This window comes from Pseudophryne corroboree, chromosome 8 (genome assembly GCF_028390025.1).
Source record: "Pseudophryne corroboree isolate aPseCor3 chromosome 8, aPseCor3.hap2, whole genome shotgun sequence".
Taxonomy (NCBI): Eukaryota; Metazoa; Chordata; class Amphibia; order Anura; family Myobatrachidae; genus Pseudophryne; species Pseudophryne corroboree.
This window is the reverse complement of record NC_086451.1, coordinates 376711559-376728168: the sequence shown is the minus strand read 5'-3', so window position 1 is coordinate 376728168 and position 16610 is coordinate 376711559. Positions and strand designations below refer to the sequence as shown.

Genomic DNA, 16610 nt, shown 5'->3' with positions numbered 1-16610 from the left:
TCTTGTACTTTGTATGAAAAGAATATTAATTTGTGGATAAGTCTACCATGCAAAATAACAAGTGACCTTAGGACATCCATTCTCTTTTAAAAGTCCTTCTCTTGGACATTGGAATCTTGTTACCATTTATTTCTAACAATGTGCAGCCTAATTATTTAAAGAAACATAGGGAACAGAATAGTTTGAAAATGGGAGAAATTGTATGATATCCCATCTACACACCAATATTGCACTTGTTGCCATAGAGTTGAATTAATGACATTATTCCTAAGTGATAAATACACAATGACTGGTTAAAAAATTCTTAAGTTTAGTTCCATGTAGAAAAAAGGTTTTCACAAATGTATTATTTGCAAAACATCCTTTCAGTATTCAGTAAACAAATCATAAAACAAAGAATATATTGGAATAGAAAGTAGATTCAGGCTCTCAGACTCTATATCTAAAAGTTTACAAAAATTACTTGCTAGACACATAAATCTGTTTTTTCCTGAAAGAGATTTTAGTAAATAATTTGTATAGTTATTATAAAGGATATCACTATAACCTGAGCAGTTTTTCTTAAGTATTAATTGTGATGGCTCACCTTTAGTGGTAGTATACTGTATGAATCCAAGTTCTTGATTTTATGTTACTTTTTTCAAGCAGTACATATTATTTGGCTGAAAGATACCCCAAAATCCTTTTTTTGTACATTATCATCTTTTATTGGCAACTTAATTTAAAAGGCATATGTACTTGTCAGGATGGCTGAGCGGTCTAAGACGCCAGACTCAAGATTGCATTCTTCCTCTAAATGGTTCTCTGTAAAGAGGAGTGGGTTCAAATCCTACTTCTGACAATTTTATTTTCTTGTACTTTGTATGAAAAGAATATTAATTTGTGGATAAGTCTACCATGCAAAATAACAAGTGACCTTAGGACATCCATTCTCTTTTAAAAGTCCTTCTCTTGGACATTGGAATCTTGTTACCATTTATTTCTAACAATGTGCAGCCTAATTATTTAAAGAAACATAGGGAACAGAATAGTTTGAAAATGGGAGAAATTGTATGATATCCCATCTACACACCAATATTGCACTTGTTGCCATAGAGTTGAATTAATGACATTATTCCTAAGTGATAAATACACAATGACTGGTAAAAAATTCTTAAGTTTTGTTCCATGTAGAAAAAAGGTTTTCACAAATGTATTATTTGCAAAACATCCTTTCAGTATTCAGTAAACAAATCATAAAACAAAGAATAAATTGGAATAGAAAGTAGATTCAGGCTCTCAGACTCTATATCTAAAAGCTTACAAAAATTACTTGCTAGACACATAAATCTGTTTTTTCCTGAAAGAGATTTTAGTAAATAATTTGTATAGTTATTATAAAGGATATCATTATAACCTGAGCAGTTTTTCTTAAGTATTAATTGTGATGGCTCACCTTTAGCGGTAGTATACTGTATAAATCCAAGTTCTTGATTTTATGAAACTTTTTTCAAGCAGTACATATTATTTGGCTGAAAGATACCAAAAAAATCATTTTTTTGTACATTATAATCTATTATTGGTAACTTAATTTAAAGGGCATATGTACTTGTCAGGATGGCCGTGCGGTCTAAGGCGCCAGACTCAAGATTGCATTTTTCCTCTAAATGGTTGTTATGGTCTCTGTAAAGAGGTGTGGGTTCAAATCCCACTTCTGACAATTTTATTTTCTTGTACTTTGTATGAAAAGAATATTAATTTCTTTTAAAAGTCCTTCTCTTGGACATTGGAATCTTATTAACATTTATTTCTAACAATGTGCAGCCTAATTATTTAAAGAAACATAGGGAACAGAATAGTTTGAAAATGGGAGAAATTGTATGTTATCCCATCTACACACCAATATTGCACTTGTTGCCATAGAGTTGAATTAATGACATTATTCCTAAGTGATAAATACACAATGACTGGTTAAAAATTTCTTAAGTTTAGTTCCATGTAGAAAAAAGGTTTTCACAAATGTATTATTTGCAAAACATCCTTTCAGTATTCAGTAAACAAATCATAAAACAAAGAATAAATTGGAATAGAAAGTAGATTCAGGCTCTCAGACTCTATATCTAAAAGTTTACAAAAATTACTTGCTAGACACATAAATCTGTTTTTTCCTGAAAGAGATTTTAGTAAATAATTTGTATAGTTATTATAAAGGATATCATTATAACCTGAGCAGTTTTTCTTAAGTATTAATTGTGATGGCTCACCTTTAGCGGTAGTATACTGTATAAATCCAAGTTCTTGATTTTATGTTACTTTTTTCAAGCAGTACATATTATTTGGCTGAAAGATACCCCAAAATCCTTTTTTTGTACATTATAATCTTTTATTGGCAACGTAATTCCAAGGGCATATTTACTTGTCAGGATGGCCGAGCGGTCTAAGGTGCCAGACTCAAGATTGCATTCTTCCTCTAAATGGGTGTTCTGGTCTCTGTAAAGAGGCGTGGGTTCAAATCCCACTTCTGACAATTTTATTTTCTTGTACTTTGTATGAAAAGAATATTAATTTGTGGATAAGTCTACCATGCAAAATAACAAGTGACCTTAGGACATCCATTCTCTTTTAAAAGTCCTTCTCTTGGACATTGGAATCTTGTTACCATTTATTTCTAACAATGTGCAACCTAATTATTTAAAGAAACATAGGGAACAGAATAGTTTGAAAATGGGAGAAATTGTATGATATCCCATCTACACACCAATATTGCACTTGTTGCCATAGAGTTGAATTAATGACATTATTCCTAAGTGATAAATACACAATGACTGGTAAAAAATTCTTAAGTTTTGTTCCATGTAGAAAAAAGGTTTTCACAAATGTATTATTTGCAAAACATCCTTTCAGTATTCAGTAAACAAATCATAAAACAAAGAATAAATTGGAATAGAAAGTAGATTCAGGCTCTCAGACTCTATATCTAAAAGTTTACAAAAATTACTTGCTAGACACATAAATCTGTTTTTTCCTGAAAGAGATTTTAGTAAATAATTTGTATAGTTATTATAAAGGATATCATTATAACCTGAGCAGTTTTTCTTAAGTATTAATTGTGATGGCTCACCTTTAGCGGTAGTATACTGTATAAATCCAAGTTCTTGATTTTATGAAACTTTTTTCAAGCAGTACATATTATTTGTCTGAAAGATACCAAAAAAATCCTTTTTTTGTACATTATAATCTATTATTGGTAACTTAATTTAAAGGGCATATGTACTTGTCATGATGGCCGTGCGGTCTAAGGTGCCAGACTCAAGATTGCATTCTTCCTCTAAATGGGTGTTCTGGTCTCTGTATAGAGGTGTGGGTTCAAATCCCACTTCTGACAATTTTATTTTCTTGTACTTTGTATGAAAAGAATATTAATTTGTGGATAAGTCTACCATGCAAAATAACAAGTGACCTTAGGACATCCATTCTCTTTTAAAAGTCCTTCTCTTGGACATTGGAATCTTGTTACCATTTATTTCTAACAATGTGCAGCCTAATTATTTAAAGAAACATAGGGAACAGAATAGTTTGAAAATGGGAGAAATTGTATGATATCCCATCTACACACCAATATTGCACTTGTTGCCATAGAGTTGAATTAATGACATTATTCCTAAGTGATAAATACACAATGACTGGTTAAAAAATTCTTAAGTTTAGTTCCATGTAGAAAAAAGGTTTTCACAAATGTATTATTTGCAAAACATCCTTTCAGTATTCAGTAAACAAATCATAAAACAAAGAATAAATTGGAATAGAAAGTAGATTCAGGCTCTCAGACTCTATATCTAAAAGTTTACAAAAATTACTTGCTAGACACATAAATCTGTTTTTTCCTGAAAGAGATTTTAGTAAATAATTTGTATCGTTATTATAAAGGATATCATTATAACCTGAGCAGTTTTTCTTAAGTATTAATTGTGATGGCTCACCTTTAGCGGTAGTATACTCTATAAATCCAAGTTCTTGATTTTATGTTACTTTTTTTCAAGCAGTACATATTATTTGGCTGAAAGATACCCCAAAATCCTTTTTTTGTACATTATAATCTTTTATTGGCAACGTGATTTAAAGGGCATAAGTACTTGTCAGGATGGCCGAGCGGTCTAAGGCGCCAGACTCAAGATTGCATTCTTCCTCTAAATGGGCGTTCTGGTCTCTGTAAAGGGGCGTGGGTTCAAATCCCACTTCTGACAATTTTATTTTCTTGTACTTTGTATGAAAAGAATATTAATTTGTGGATAAGTCTACCATGCAAAATAACAAGTGACCTTAGGACATCCATTCTCTTTTAAAAGTCCTTCTCTTGGACATTGGAATCTTGTTACCATTTATTTCTAACAATGTGCAGCCTAATTATTTAAAGAAACATAGGGAACAGAATAGTTTGAAAATGGGAGAAATTGTATGATATCCCATCTACACACCAATATTGCACTTGTTGCCATAGAGTTGAATTAATGACATTATTCCTAAGTGATAAATACACAATGACTGGTTAAAAAATTCTTAAGTTTAGTTCCATGTAGAAAAAAGGTTTTCACAAATGTATTATTTGCAAAACATCCTTTCAGTATTCAGTAAACAAGTCATAAAACAAAGAATAAATTGGAATAGAAAGTAGATTCAGGCTCTCAGACTCTATATCTAAAAGTTTACAAAAATTACTTGCTAGACACATAAATCTGTTTTTTCCTGAAAGAGATTTTAGTAAATAATTTGTATAGTTATTATAAAGGATATCATTATAACCTGAGCAGTTTTTCTTAAGTATTAATTGTGATGGCTCACCTTTAGCGGTAGTATACTGTATAAATCCAAGTTCTTGATTTTATGTTACTTTTTTCAAGCAGTACATATTATTTGGCTGAAAGATACCCCAAAATCCTTTTTTTTGTACATTATAATCTTTTATTGGCAACTTAATTTAAAGGGCATATGTACTTGTCAGGATGGCCGTGTGGTCTAAGGCGCCAGACTCAAGATTGCATTCTTCCTCTAAATGGGTGTTCTGGTCTCTGTAAAGAGGCGTGGGTTCAAATCCCTCTTCTGACAATTTTATTTTCTTGTACTTTGTATGAAAAGAATATTAATTTGTGGATAAGTCTACCATGCAAAATAACAAGTGACCTTACGACATCCATTCTCTTTTAAAAGTCCTTCTCTTGGACATTGGAATCTTGTTACCATTTATTTCTAACAATGTGCAGCCTAATTATTTAAAGAAACATAGGGAACAGAATAGTTTGAAAATGGGAGAAATTGTATGATATCCCATCTACACACCAATATTGCACTTGTTGCCATAGAGTTGAATTAATGACATTATTCCTAAGTGATAAATACACAATGACTGGTTAAAAAATTCTTAAGTTTAGTTCCATGTAGAAAAAAGGTTTTCACAAATGTATTATTTGCAAAACATCCTTTCAGTATTCAGTAAACAAATCATAAAACAAAGAATAAATTGGAATAGAAAGTAGATTCAGGCTCTCAGACTGTATATCTAAAAGTTTACAAAAATTACTTGCTAGACACATAAATCTGTTTTTTCCTGAAAGAGATTTTAGTAAATAATTTGTATAGTTATTATAAAGGATATCATTATAACCTGAGCAGTTTTTCTTAAGTATTAATTGTGATGGCTCACCTTTAGCGGTAGTATACTCTATAAATCCAAGTTCTTGATTTTATGTTACTTTTTTCAAGCAGTACATATTATTTGGCTGAAAGATACCCCAAAATCCTTTTTTTGTACATTATAATCTTTTATTGGCAACTTAATTTAAAGGGCATATGTACTTGTCAGGATGGCTGAGCGGTCTAAGGCGCCAGACTCAAGATTGCATTCTTTCTCTAAATGGGTGTTCTGGTCTCTGTAAAGAGGCGTGGGTTCAAATCCCACTTCTGACAATTTTATTTTCTTGTACTTTGTATGAAAAGAATATTAATTTGTGGATAAGTCTACCATGCAAAATAACAAGTGACCTTAGGACATCCATTCTCTTTTAAAAGTCCTTCTCTTGGACATTGGAATCTTGTTACCATTTATTTCTAACAATGTGCAGCCTAATTATTTAAAGAAACATAGGGAACAGAATAGTTTGAAAATGGGAGAAATTGTATGATATCCCATCTACACACCAATATTGCACTTGTTGCCATAGAGTTGAATTAATTACATTATTCCTAAGTGATAAATACACAATGACTGGTTAAAAAATTCTTAAGTTTAGTTCCATGTAGAAAAAAGGTTTTCACAAATGTATTATTTGCAAAACATCCTTTCAGTATTCAGTAAACAAGTCATAAAACAAAGAATAAATTGGAATAGAAAGTAGATTCAGGCTCTCAGACTCTATATCTAAAAGTTTACAAAAATTACTTGCTAGACACATAAATCTGTTTTTTCCTGAAAGAGATTTTAGTAAATAATTTGTATAGTTATTATAAAGGATATCATTATAACCTGAGCAGTTTTTCTTAAGTATTAATTGTGATGGCTCACCTTTAGCGGTAGTATACTGTATAAATCCAAGTTCTTGATTTTATGTTACTTTTTTCAAGCAGTACATATTATTTGGCTGAAAGATACCCCAAAATCCTTTTTTGTACATTATAATCTTTTATTGGCAACTTAATTTAAAGGGCATATGTACTTGTCAGGATGGCCGTGTGGTCTAAGGCGCCAGACTCAAGATTGCATTCTTCCTCTAAATGGGTGTTCTGGTCTCTGTAAAGAGGCGTGGGTTCAAATCCCTCTTCTGACAATTTTATTTTCTTGTACTTTGTATGAAAAGAATATTAATTTGTGGATAAGTCTACCATGCAAAATAACAAGTGACCTTAGGACATCCATTCTCTTTTAAAAGTCCTTCTCTTGGACATTGGAATCTTGTTACCATTTATTTCTAACAATGTGCAGCCTAATTATTTAAAGAAACATAGGGAACAGAATAGTTTGAAAATGGGAGAAATTGTATGATATCCCATCTACTGTATAAATCCAAGTTCTTGATTTTATGTTACTTTTTTCAAGCAGTACATATTATTTGGCTGAAAGATACCCCAAAATCCTTTTTTGTACATTATAATCTTTTATTGCCAACTTAATTTAAGGGGTGTATGTACTTGTCAGGATGGCCGAGCGGTCTAAGGCGCCAGACTCAAGATTTCATTCTTCCTCTAAATGGGTGTTCTGGTCTCTGTAAAGAGGCGTGGGTTCAAATCCCACTTCTGACAAATTTATTTTCTTGTACTTTGTATGAAAAGAATATTAATTTGTGGATAAGTCTACCATGCAAAATAACAAGTGACCTTAGGACATCCATTCTCTTTTAAAAGTCCTTCTCTTGGACTTTGGAATCTTGTTACCATTTATTTCTAACAATGTGCAGCCTAATTATTTAAAGAAACATAGGGAACAGAATAGTTTGAAAATGGGAGAAATTGTATGATATCCCATCTACACACCAATATTGCACTTGTTGCCATAGAGTTGAATTAATGACATTATTCCTAAGTGATAAATACACAATGACTGGTTAAAAAATTCTTAAGTTTAGTTCTATGTAGAAAAAAGGTTTTCACAAATGTATTATTTGCAAAACATCCTTTCAGTATTCAGTAAACAAATCATAAAACAAAGAATAAATTGGAATAGAAAGTAGATTCAGGCTCTCAGACTCTATATCTAAAAGTTTACAAAAATTACATACTAGACACATAAATCTGTTTTTTCCTGAAAGAGATTTTAGTAAATAATTTGTATAGTTATTATAAAGGATATCATTATAACCTGAGCAGTTTTTCTTAAGTATTAATTGTGATGGCTCACCTTTAGCGGTAGTTTACTGTATAAATCCAAGTTCTTGATTTTATGTTACTTTTTTCAAGCAGTACATATTATTTGGCTGAAAGATACCCCAAAATCCTTTTTTTGTACATTATAATCTTTTATTGGCAACTTAATTCAAAGGGCATATGTACTTGTCAGGATGGAAGAGCGGTCTAAGGCGCCAGACTCAAGATTGCATTCTTCCTCTAAATGGGTGTTCTGGTCTCTGTAAAGAGGCGTGGGTTCAAATCCCACTTCTGACAATTTTATTTTCTTGTACTTTGTATGAAAAGAATATTAATTTGTGGATAAGTCTACCATGCAAAATAACAAGTGCCCTTAGGACATCCATTCTCTTTTAAAAGTCCTTCTCTTGGACATTGGAATCTTATTAACATTTATTTCTAACAATGTGCAGCCTAATTATTTAAAGAAACATAGGGAACAGAATAGTTTGAAAATGGGAGAAATTGTATGATATCCCATCTACACACCAATATTGCACTTGTTGCCATAGAGTTGAATTAATGACATTATTCCTAAGTGATAAATACACAATGACTGGTTAAAAAATTCTTAAGTTTAGTTCCATGTAGAAAAAAGGTTTTCACAAATGTATTATTTGCAAAACATCCTTTCAGTATTCAGTAAACAAATCATAAAACAAAGAATAAATTGGAATAGAAAGTAGATTCAGGCTCTCAGACTCTATATCTAAAAGTTTACAAAAATTACTTGCTAGACACATAAATCTGTTTTTTCCTGAAAGAGATTTTAGTAAATAATTTGTATAGTTATTATAAAGGATATCACTATAACCTGAGCAGTTTTTCTTAAGTATTAATTGTGATGGCTCACCTTTAGTGGTAGTATACTGTATAAATCCAAGTTCTTGATTTTATGTTACTTTTTTCAAGCAGTACATATTATTTGGCTGAAAGATACCCCAAAATCCTTTTTTTGTACATTATCATCTTTTATTGGCAACTTAATTTAAAGGGCATATGTACTTGTCAGGATGGCTGAGCGGTCTAAGGCGCCAGACTCAAGATTGCATTCTTCCTCTAAATGGTTCTCTGTAAAGAGTAGTGGGTTCAAATCCCACTTCTGACAATTTTATTTTCTTGTACTTTGTATGAAAAGAATATTAATTTGTGGATAAGTCTACCATGCAAAATAACAAGTGACCTTAGGACATCCATTCTCTTTTAAAAGTCCTTCTCTTGGACATTGGAATCTTGTTACCATTTATTTCTAACAATGTGCAGCCTAATTATTTAAAGAAACATAGGGAACAGAATAGTTTGAAAATGGGAGAAATTGTATGATATCCCATCTACACACCAATATTGCACTTGTTGCCATAGAGTTGAATTAATGACATTATTCCTAAGTGATAAATACACAATGACTGGTAAAAAATTCTTAAGTTTTGTTCCATGTAGAAAAAAGGTTTTCACAAATGTATTATTTGCAAAACATCCTTTCAGTATTCAGTAAACAAATCATAAAACAAAGAATAAATTGGAATAGAAAGTAGATTCAGGCTCTCAGACTCTATATCTAAAAGTTTACAAAAATTACTTGCTAGACACATAAATCTGTTTTTTCCTGAAAGAGATTTTAGTAAATAATTTGTATAGTTATTATAAAGGATATCATTATAACCTGAGCAGTTTTTCTTAAGTATTAATTGTGATGGCTCACCTTTAGCGGTAGTATACTGTATAAATCCAAGTTCTTGATTTTATGAAACTTTTTTCAAGCAGTACATATTAATTGTCTGAAATATACCAAAAAAATCCTTTTTTTGTACATTATAATCTATTATTGGTAACTTAATTTAAAGGGCATATGTACTTGTCAGGATGGCAGAGCGGTCTAAGGCGCCAGACTCAAGATTGCATTCTTCCTCTAAATGGGTGTTCTGGTCTCTGTAAAGAGGCGTGGGTTCAAATCCCACTTCCGACAATTTTATTTTCTTGTACTTTGTATGAAAAGAATATTAATTTGTGGATAAGTCTACCATGCAAAATAACAAGTGACCTTAGGACATCCATTCTCTTTTAAAAGTCCTTCTCTTGGACTTTGGAATCTTGTTACCATTTATTTCTAACAATGTGCAGCCTAATTATTTAAAGAAACATAGGGAACAGAATAGTTTGAAAATGGGAGAAATTGTATGATATCCCATCTACACACCAATATTGCACTTGTTGCCATAGAGTTGAATTAATGACATTATTCCTAAGTGATAAATACACAATGACTGGTTAAAAAATTCTTAAGTTTAGTTCTATGTAGAAAAAAGGTTTTCACAAATGTATTATTTGCAAAACATCCTTTCAGTATTCAGTAAACAAATCATAAAACAAAGAATAAATTGGAATAGAAAGTAGATTCAGGCTCTCAGACTGTATATCTAAAAGTTTACAAAAATTACTTGCTAGACACATAAATCTGTTTTTTCCTGAAAGAGATTTTAGTAAATAATTTGTATAGTTATTATAAAGGATATCATTATAACCTGAGCAGTTTTTCTTAAGTATTAATTGTGATGGCTCACCTTTAGCGGTAGTATACTCTATAAATCCAAGTTCTTGATTTTATGTTACTTTTTTCAAGCAGTACATATTATTTGGCTGAAAGATACCCCAAAATCCTTTTTTTGTACATTATAATCTTTTATTGGCAACTTAATTTAAAGGGCATATGTACTTGTCAGGATGGCCGTGTGGTCTAAGGCGCCAGACTCAAGATTGCATTCTTCCTCTAAATGGGTGTTCTGGTCTCTGTAAAGAGGCGTGGGTTCAAATCCCACTTCTGACAATTTTATTTTCTTGTACTTTGTATGAAAAGAATATTAATTTGTGGATAAGTCTACCATGCAAAATAACAAGTGACCTTAGGACATCCATTCTCTTTTAAAAGTCCTTCTCTTGGACATTGGAATCTTGTTACCATTTATTTCTAACAATGTGCAACCTAATTATTTAAAGAAACATAGGGAACAGAATAGTTTGAAAATGGGAGAAATTGTATGATATCCCATCTACACACCAATATTGCACTTGTTGCCATAGAGTTGAATTAATGACATTATTCCTAAGTGATAAATACACAATGACTGGTTAAAAAATTCTTAAGTTTAGTTCCATGTAGAAAAAAGGTTTTCACAAATGTATTATTTGCAAAACATCCTTTCAGTATTCAGTAAACAAATCATAAAACAAAGAATAAATTGGAATAGAAAGTAGATTCAGGCTCTCAGACTCTATATCTAAAAGTTTACAAAAATTACTTGCTAGACACATAAATCTGTTTTTTCCTGAAAGAGATTTTAGTAAATAATTTGTATAGTTATTATAAAGGATATCATTATAACCTGAGCAGTTTTTCTTAAGTACTAATTGTGATGGCTCACCTTTAGAGGTAGTATACTGTATAAATCCAAGTTCTTGATTTTATGAAACTTTTTTCAAGCAGTACATATTATTTGTCTGAAAGATACCAAAAAAATCCTTTTTTTGTACATTATAATCTATTATTGGTAACTTAATTTAAAGGGCATATGTACTTGTCAGGATGGCCGTGCGGTCTAAGGCGCCAGACTCAAGATTGCATTCTTCCTCTAAATGGGTGTTCTGGTCTCTGTATAGAGGTGTGGGTTCAAATCCCACTTCTGACTATTTTATTTTCTTGTACTTTGTATGAAAAGAATATTAATTTGTGGATAAGTCTACCATGCAAAATAACAAGTGACCTTAGGACATCCATTCTCTTTTAAAAGTCCTTCTCTTGGACATTGGAATCTTGTTACCATTTATTTCTAACAATGTGCAGCCTAATTATTTAAAGAAACATAGGGAACAGAATAGTTTGAAAATGGGAGAAATTGTATGATATCCCATCTACACACCAATATTGCACTTGTTGCCATAGAGTTGAATTAATGACATTATTCCTAAGTGATAAATACACAATGACTGGTTAAAAAATTCTTAAGTTTAGTTCCATGTAGAAAAAAGGTTTTCACAAATGTATTATTTGCAAAACATCCTTTCAGTATTCAGTAAACAAATCATAAAACAAAGAATAAATTGGAATAGAAAGTAGATTCAGGCTCTCAGACTCTATATCTAAAAGTTTACAAAAATTACTTGCTAGACACATAAATCTGTTTTTTCCTGAAAGAGATTTTAGTAAATAATTTGTATCGTTATTATAAAGGATATCATTATAACCTGAGCAGTTTTTCTTAAGTATTAATTGTGATGGCTCACCTTTAGCGGTAGTATACTCTATAAATCCAAGTTCTTGATTTTATGTTACTTTTTTCAAGCAGTACATATTATTTGGCTGAAAGATACCCCAAAATCCTTTTTTTGTACATTATAATCTTTTATTGGCAACGTGATTTAAAGGGCATAAGTACTTGTCAGGATGGCCGAGCGGTCTAAGGCGCCAGACTCAAGATTGCATTCTTCCTCTAAATGGGCGTTCTGGTCTCTGTAAAGAGGCGTGGGTTCAAATCCCACTTCTGACAATTTTATTTTCTTGTACTTTGTATGAAAAGAATATTAATTTGTGGATAAGTCTACCATGCAAAATAACAAGTGACCTTAGGACATCCATTCTCTTTTAAAAGTCCTTCTCTTGGACATTGGAATCTTGTTACCATTTATTTCTAACAATGTGCAGCCTAATTATTTAAAGAAACATAGGGAACAGAATAGTTTGAAAATGGGAGAAATTGTATGATATCCCATCTACACACCAATATTGCACTTGTTGCCATAGAGTTGAATTAATGACATTATTCCTAAGTGATAAATACACAATGACTGGTTAAAAAATTCTTAAGTTTAGTTCCATGTAGAAAAAAGGTTTTCACAAATGTATTATTTGCAAAACATCCTTTCAGTATTCAGTAAACAAGTCATAAAACAAAGAATAAATTGGAATAGAAAGTAGATTCAGGCTCTCAGACTCTATATCTAAAAGTTTACAAAAATTACTTGCTAGACACATAAATTTGTTTTTTCTGAAAGAGATTTTAGTAAATAATTTGTATAGTTATTATAAAGGATATCATTATAACCTGAGCAGTTTTTCTTAAGTATTAATTGTGATGGCTCACCTTTAGCGGTAGTATACTGTATAAATCCAAGTTCTTGATTTTATGTTACTTTTTTCAAGCAGTACATATTATTTGGCTGAAAGATACCCCAAAATCCTTTTTTTGTACATTATAATCTTTTATTGCCAACTTAATTTAAGGGGCGTATGTACTTGTCAGGATGGCCGAGCGGTCTAAGGCGCCAGCCTCAAGATTTCATTCTTCCTCTAAATGGGTGTTCTGGTCTCTGTAAAGAGGCGTGGGTTCAAATCCCACTTCTGACAAATTTATTTTCTTGTACTTTGTATGAAAAGAATATTAATTTGTGGATAAGTCTACCATGCAAAATAACAAGTGACCTTAGGACATCCATTCTCTTTTAAAAGTCCTTCTCTTGGACATTGGAATCTTGTTACCATTTATTTCTAACAATGTGCAGCCTAATTATTTAAAGAAACATAGGGAACAGAATAGTTTGAAAATGGGAGAAATTGTATGATATCCCATCTACACACCAATATTGCACTTGTTGCCATAGAGTTGAATTAATGACATTATTCCTAAGTGATAAATACACAATGACTGGTTAAAAAATTCTTAAGTTTAGTTCCATGTAGAAAAAAGGTTTTCACAAATGTATTATTTGCAAAACATCCTTTCAGTATTCAGTAAACAAATCATAAAACAAAGAATAAATTGGAATAGAAAGTAGATTCAGGCTCTCAGACTGTATATCTAAAAGTTTACAAAAATTACTTGCTAGACACATAAATCTGTTTTTTCCTGAAAGAGATTTTAGTAAATAATTTGTATAGTTATTATAAAGGATATCATTATAACCTGAGCAGTTTTTCTTAAGTATTAATTGTGATGGCTCACCTTTAGCGGTAGTATACTCTATAAATCCAAGTTCTTGATTTTATGTTACTTTTTTCAAGCAGTACATATTATTTGGCTGAAAGATACCCCAAAATCCTTTTTTTGTACATTATAATCTTTTATTGGCAACTTAATTTAAAGGGCATATGTACTTGTCAGGATGGCTGAGCGGTCTAAGGCGCCAGACTCAAGATTGCATTCTTTCTCTAAATGGGTGTTCTGGTCTCTGTAAAGAGGCGTGGGTTCAAATCCCACTTCTGACAATTTTATTTTCTTGTACTTTGTATGAAAAGAATATTAATTTGTGGATAAGTCTACCATGCAAAATAACAAGTGACCTTAGGACATCCATTCTCTTTTAAAAGTCCTTCTCTTGGACATTGGAATCTTGTTACCATTTATTTCTAACAATGTGCAGCCTAATTATTTAAAGAAACATAGGGAACAGAATAGTTTGAAAATGGGAGAAATTGTATGATATCCCATCTACACACCAATATTGCACTTGTTGCCATAGAGTTGAATTAATGACATTATTCCTAAGTGATAAATACACAATGACTGGTTAAAAAATTCTTAAGTTTAGTTCCATGTAGAAAAAAGGTTTTCACAAATGTATTATTTGCAAAACATCCTTTCAGTATTCAGTAAACAAATCATAAAACAAAGAATATATTGGAATAGAAAGTAGATTCAGGCTCTCAGACTCTATATCTAAAAGTTTACAAAAATTACTTGCTAGACACATAAATCTGTTTTTTCCTGAAAGAGATTTTAGTAAATAATTTGTATAGTTATTATAAAGGATATCACTATAACCTGAGCAGTTTTTCTTAAGTATTAATTGTGATGGCTCACCTTTAGTGGTAGTATACTGTATGAATCCAAGTTCTTGATTTTATGTTACTTTTTTCAAGCAGTACATATTATTTGGCTGAAAGATACCCCAAAATCCTTTTTTTGTACATTATCATCTTTTATTGGCAACTTAATTTAAAAGGCATATGTACTTGTCAGGATGGCTGAGCGGTCTAAGGCGCCAGACTCAAGATTGCATTCTTCCTCTAAATGGTTCTCTGTAAAGAGGAGTGGGTTCAAATCCTACTTCTGACAATTTTATTTTCTTGTACTTTGTATGAAAAGAATATTAATTTGTGGATAAGTCTACCATGCAAAATAACAAGTGACCTTAGGACATCCATTCTCTTTTAAAAGTCCTTCTCTTGGACATTGGAATCTTGTTACCATTTATTTCTAACAATGTGCAGCCTAATTATTTAAAGAAACATAGGGAACAGAATAGTTTGAAAATGGGAGAAATTGTATGATATCCCATCTACACACCAATATTGCACTTGTTGCCATAGAGTTGAATTAATGACATTATTCCTAAGTGATAAATACACAATGACTGGTAAAAAATTCTTAAGTTTTGTTCCATGTAGAAAAAAGGTTTTCACAAATGTATTATTTGCAAAACATCCTTTCAGTATTCAGTAAACAAATCATAAAACAAAGAATAAATTGGAATAGAAAGTAGATTCAGGCTCTCAGACTCTATATCTAAAAGCTTACAAAAATTACTTGCTAGACACATAAATCTGTTTTTTCCTGAAAGAGATTTTAGTAAATAATTTGTATAGTTATTATAAAGGATATCATTATAACCTGAGCAGTTTTTCTTAAGTATTAATTGTGATGGCTCACCTTTAGCGGTAGTATACTGTATAAATCCAAGTTCTTGATTTTATGAAACTTTTTTCAAGCAGTACATATTATTTGGCTGAAAGATACCAAAAAAATCATTTTTTTGTACATTATAATCTATTATTGGTAACTTAATTTAAAGGGCATATGTACTTGTCAGGATGGCCGTGCGGTCTAAGGCGCCAGACTCAAGATTGCATTTTTCCTCTAAATGGTTGTTATGGTCTCTGTAAAGAGGTGTGGGTTCAAATCCCACTTCTGACAATTTTATTTTCTTGTACTTTGTATGAAAAGAATATTAATTTGTGGATAAGTCTACCATGCAAAATAACAAGTGACCTTAGGACATCCATTCTCTTTTAAAAGTCCTTCTCTTGGACATTGGAATCTTGTTACCATTTATTTCTAACAATGTGCAACCTAATTATTTAAAGAAACATAGGGAACAGAATAGTTTGAAAATGGGAGAAATTGTATGATATCCCATCTACACACCAATATTGCACTTGTTGCCATAGAGTTGAATTAATGACATTATTCCTAAGTGATAAATACACAATGACTGGTAAAAAATTCTTAAGTTTTGTTCCATGTAGAAAAAAGGTTTTCACAAATGTATTATTTGCAAAACATCCTTTCAGTATTCAGTAAACAAATCATAAAACAAAGAATAAATTGGAATAGAAAGTAGATTCAGGCTCTCAGACTGTATATCTAAAAGTTTACAAAAATTACTTGCTAGACACATAAATCTGTTTTTTCCTGAAAGAGATTTTAGTAAATAATTTGTATAGTTATTATAAAGGATATCATTATAACCTGAGCAGTTTTTCTTAAGTATTAATTGTGATGGCTCACCTTTAGTGGTAGTATACTCTATAAATCCAAGTTCTTGATTTTATGTTACTTTTTTCAAGCAGTACATATTATTTGGCTGAAAGATACCCCAAAATCCTTTTTTTGTACATTATAATCTTTTATTGGCAACTTAATTTAAAGGGCATATGTACTTGTCAGGATGGCCGAGCGGTCTAAGACGCC

At 31.2% G+C, this 16610-nt stretch overlaps 14 non-coding genes across 14 annotated transcripts in view; all 14 read left to right on the top strand.

Moving 5' to 3' along the window:
• The first annotated feature begins 2397 nt into the window (after window positions 1-2397).
• TRNAL-CAA (transfer RNA leucine (anticodon CAA)) lies at window positions 2398-2506 on the top strand. The gene is made up of 2 exons: window positions 2398-2435; window positions 2461-2506. It is a non-coding gene; the product is annotated as a tRNA-Leu (tRNA).
• A 1608-nt stretch (window positions 2507-4114) lies between these two features.
• TRNAL-CAA (transfer RNA leucine (anticodon CAA)) lies at window positions 4115-4223 on the top strand. The gene is made up of 2 exons: window positions 4115-4152; window positions 4178-4223. It is a non-coding gene; the product is annotated as a tRNA-Leu (tRNA).
• A 750-nt stretch (window positions 4224-4973) lies between these two features.
• Window positions 4974-5082, top strand: TRNAL-CAA (transfer RNA leucine (anticodon CAA)). The gene is made up of 2 exons: window positions 4974-5011; window positions 5037-5082. It is a non-coding gene; the product is annotated as a tRNA-Leu (tRNA).
• Window positions 5083-5831: 749 nt separating this feature from the next.
• On the top strand, window positions 5832-5940 carry TRNAL-CAA (transfer RNA leucine (anticodon CAA)). The gene is made up of 2 exons: window positions 5832-5869; window positions 5895-5940. It is a non-coding gene; the product is annotated as a tRNA-Leu (tRNA).
• Window positions 5941-6688: 748 nt separating this feature from the next.
• Window positions 6689-6797, top strand: TRNAL-CAA (transfer RNA leucine (anticodon CAA)). The gene is made up of 2 exons: window positions 6689-6726; window positions 6752-6797. It is a non-coding gene; the product is annotated as a tRNA-Leu (tRNA).
• A 363-nt stretch (window positions 6798-7160) lies between these two features.
• Window positions 7161-7269, top strand: TRNAL-CAA (transfer RNA leucine (anticodon CAA)). The gene is made up of 2 exons: window positions 7161-7198; window positions 7224-7269. It is a non-coding gene; the product is annotated as a tRNA-Leu (tRNA).
• A 749-nt stretch (window positions 7270-8018) lies between these two features.
• On the top strand, window positions 8019-8127 carry TRNAL-CAA (transfer RNA leucine (anticodon CAA)). Its single transcript has 2 exons — window positions 8019-8056; window positions 8082-8127. It is a non-coding gene; the product is annotated as a tRNA-Leu (tRNA).
• Window positions 8128-9726: 1599 nt separating this feature from the next.
• Window positions 9727-9835, top strand: TRNAL-CAA (transfer RNA leucine (anticodon CAA)). Its single transcript has 2 exons — window positions 9727-9764; window positions 9790-9835. It is a non-coding gene; the product is annotated as a tRNA-Leu (tRNA).
• Window positions 9836-10584: 749 nt separating this feature from the next.
• TRNAL-CAA (transfer RNA leucine (anticodon CAA)) lies at window positions 10585-10693 on the top strand. Its single transcript has 2 exons — window positions 10585-10622; window positions 10648-10693. It is a non-coding gene; the product is annotated as a tRNA-Leu (tRNA).
• Window positions 10694-11443: 750 nt separating this feature from the next.
• TRNAL-CAA (transfer RNA leucine (anticodon CAA)) lies at window positions 11444-11552 on the top strand. Its single transcript has 2 exons — window positions 11444-11481; window positions 11507-11552. It is a non-coding gene; the product is annotated as a tRNA-Leu (tRNA).
• A 749-nt stretch (window positions 11553-12301) lies between these two features.
• Window positions 12302-12410, top strand: TRNAL-CAA (transfer RNA leucine (anticodon CAA)). The gene is made up of 2 exons: window positions 12302-12339; window positions 12365-12410. It is a non-coding gene; the product is annotated as a tRNA-Leu (tRNA).
• Window positions 12411-13158: 748 nt separating this feature from the next.
• Window positions 13159-13267, top strand: TRNAL-CAA (transfer RNA leucine (anticodon CAA)). Its single transcript has 2 exons — window positions 13159-13196; window positions 13222-13267. It is a non-coding gene; the product is annotated as a tRNA-Leu (tRNA).
• A 749-nt stretch (window positions 13268-14016) lies between these two features.
• TRNAL-CAA (transfer RNA leucine (anticodon CAA)) lies at window positions 14017-14125 on the top strand. Its single transcript has 2 exons — window positions 14017-14054; window positions 14080-14125. It is a non-coding gene; the product is annotated as a tRNA-Leu (tRNA).
• Window positions 14126-16581: 2456 nt separating this feature from the next.
• TRNAL-CAA (transfer RNA leucine (anticodon CAA)) overlaps window positions 16582-16610 on the top strand; it is a 109-nt gene continuing 80 nt past the window's right edge. The window contains exon 1 of the tRNA in view: window positions 16582-16610. This exon is cut by the window's right edge and continues 9 nt beyond it. This is a non-coding gene — a tRNA (tRNA-Leu).